This window comes from Mytilus trossulus, chromosome 7 (assembly GCF_036588685.1).
Source record: "Mytilus trossulus isolate FHL-02 chromosome 7, PNRI_Mtr1.1.1.hap1, whole genome shotgun sequence".
Taxonomy (NCBI): Eukaryota; Metazoa; Mollusca; class Bivalvia; order Mytilida; family Mytilidae; genus Mytilus; species Mytilus trossulus.
The window spans coordinates 85,359,939-85,363,425 of NC_086379.1; positions in this window are offsets into that span (position 1 = coordinate 85,359,939).

Here is a 3,487-nt window from a genome sequence, read left to right on the forward strand (position 1 = left end):
GTTTGAAGATTGAAGTCAAAGGCACTTTTCATACTCTGGACTTAGAAATATTTTTGAAATTTCTGACGCATGCGCAGTCACAAAAAAGGGCAGACATGCGCAGAAGAGAGAAAGGGCACCTCACTAACCCTCGCCAAAGTACACTACCATGTCCCAAACCCTGACCCTAACCCTGACCCTGACCCTAACCCTAACCCTAACCCTAACCCTAACCCAAACACTAACCTTAACCCTGACCCTAACCCTAACCCAAACACTAACCCAAACCCTAACCTTAACCCTAACCCAAACACTAACCCTAACCCTAACCCAAACACTAACCTTAACCCTGACCCTAACCCTAACCCAAACACTAACCCTAACCCTAACCCTAACCCTAACCTTAACACTAACCTTAACCCTGACCCTAACCCAAACCCTAACCCTAACCCAAACCCTAACCTTAACACTAACCTTAACCCTGACCCTAACCCAAACCCTAACCCTAACCCAAACCCTAACCTTAACCCTAACCTTAACCCTGACCCTAACCCAAACACTAACCCTAACCCAAACCCCAAATGTGTTAAAATTGTTGTTTTGGAGGCCTTACTCCATCTCGGAAAGGGTAAGTCTAGGAGGGTAACCGATTGGATTTTCGTATTAAGTTTTTCCACAAACTTCTCAAAAATCACAATTTTGGAGGGATGGGGGGTCGGGTTATGGTTTTTGGTACTTTTCAAAGTCTATCTTTTCAATATTTCAACATGATCCTCTGCTGCGATTGGCTTGCCGTTAAAAAATCTGCCCCGTTAGGGGTAGTACTTTTCGACAATTAAGCTTGTAGTGAAGACCGCAAGTCTTTATCTGTTGTAGTTTAGGAGTTGGGGTTAACTTGGGGTTAGGCTTTACTCTCCCACAAACGTTTCTTCAGTGAGGTCGGAGGGTGCGGCCGTACATTTCAGTGATACCAATACGTTTTCATTCTCTAGATTGCTTCTCTATCTTTTAGGAACAGTTAACTTTATAAAAATATCTCTATTCAAATCCATTCTACATCTGTTTGAAGATTGAAGTCAAAGGCACTTTTCATACTCTGGACTTAGAAATATTTTTGAAATTTCTGACGCATGCGCAGTCACAAAAAAGGGCAGACATGCGCAGAAGAGAGAAAGGGCACCTCACTAACCCTCGCCAAAGTACACTACCATGTCCCAAACCCTGACCCTAACCCTGACCCTGACCCTAACCCTTACCCTAACCCTAACCCTAACCCAAACACTAACCTTAACCCTGACCCTAACCCTAACCCAAACACTAACCCAAACCCTAACCTTAACCCTAACCCAAACACTAACCCTAACCCTAACCCAAACACTAACCTTAACCCTGACCCTAACCCTAACCCAAACACTAACCCTAACCCTAACCCTAACCCTAACCTTAACACTAACCTTAACCCTGACCCTAACCCAAACCCTAACCCTAACCCAAACCCTAACCTTAACACTAACCTTAACCCTGACCCTAACCCAAACCCTAACCCTAACCCAAACCCTAACCTTAACCCTAACCTTAACCCTGACCCTAACCCAAACACTAACCCTAACCCAAACCCCAAATGTGTTAAAATTGTTGTTTTGGAGGCCTTACTCCATCTCGGAAAGGGTAAGTCTAGGAGGGTAACCGATTGGATTTTCGTATTAAGTTTTTCCACAAACTTCTCAAAAATCACAATTTTGGAGGGATGGGGGGTCGGGTTATGGTTTTTGGTACTTTTCAAAGTCTATCTTTTCAATATTTCAACATGATCCTCTGCTGCGATTGGCTTGCCGTTAAAAAATCTGCCCCGTTAGGGGTAGTACTTTTCGACAATTAAGCTTGTAGTGAAGACCGCAAGTCTTTATCTGTTGTAGTTTAGGAGTTGGGGTTAACTTGGGGTTAGGCTTTACTCTCCCACAAACGTTTCTTCAGTGAGGTCGGAGGGTGCGGCCGTACATTTCAGTGATACCAATACGTTTTCATTCTCTAGATTGCTTCTCTATCTTTTAGGAACAGTTAACTTTATAAAAATATCTCTATTCAAATCCATTCTACATCTGTTTGAAGATTGAAGTCAAAGGCACTTTTCATACTCTGGACTTAGAAATATTTTTGAAATTTCTGACGCATGCGCAGTCACAAAAAAGGGCAGACATGCGCAGAAGAGAGAAAGGGCACCTCACTAACCCTCGCCAAAGTACACTACCATGTCCCAAACCCTGACCCTAACCCTGACCCTGACCCTAACCCTAACCCTAACCCTAACCCTAACCCAAACACTAACCTTAACCCTGACCCTAACCCTAACCCAAACACTAACCCAAACCCTAACCTTAACCCTAACCCAAACACTAACCCTAACCCTAACCCAAACACTAACCTTAACCCTGACCCTAACCCTAACCCAAACACTAACCCTAACCCTAACCCTAACCCTAACCTTAACACTAACCTTAACCCTGACCCTAACCCAAACCCTAACCCTAACCCAAACCCTAACCTTAACACTAACCTTAACCCTGACCCTAACCCAAACCCTAACCCTAACCCAAACCCTAACCTTAACCCTAACCTTAACCCTGACCCTAACCCAAACACTAACCCTAACCCAAACCCCAAATGTGTTAAAATTGTTGTTTTGGAGGCCTTACTCCATCTCGGAAAGGGTAAGTCTAGGAGGGTAACCGATTGGATTTTCGTATTAAGTTTTTCCACAAACTTCTCAAAAATCACAATTTTGGAGGGATGGGGGGTCGGGTTATGGTTTTTGGTACTTTTCAAAGTCTATCTTTTCAATATTTCAACATGATCCTCTGCTGCGATTGGCTTGCCGTTAAAAAATCTGCCCCGTTAGGGGTAGTACTTTTCGACAATTAAGCTTGTAGTGAAGACCGCAAGTCTTTATCTGTTGTAGTTTAGGAGTTGGGGTTAACTTGGGGTTAGGCTTTACTCTCCCACAAACGTTTCTTCAGTGAGGTCGGAGGGTGCGGCCGTACATTTCAGTGATACCAATACGTTTTCATTCTCTAGATTGCTTCTCTATCTTTTAGGAACAGTTAACTTTATAAAAATATCTCTATTCAAATCCATTCTACATCTGTTTGAAGATTGAAGTCAAAGGCACTTTTCATACTCTGGACTTAGAAATATTTTTGAAATTTCTGACGCATGCGCAGTCACAAAAAAGGGCAGACATGCGCAGAAGAGAGAAAGGGCACCTCACTAACCCTCGCCAAAGTACACTACCCTGACCCTAACCCAAACCCTGACCCTAACCCTAACCCAAACCCTAACCCAAACCCTAACCTTAACCCTGACCCTAACCCTAACCCTAACCCAAACACTAACCCAAACCCTAACCTTAACCCTGACCCTAACCCAAACACTAACCCTAACACTAACCCTAACCCTAACCCTAACCCTAACCCTAACCCAAACCCTAACCTTAACACTAACCTTAACCCTG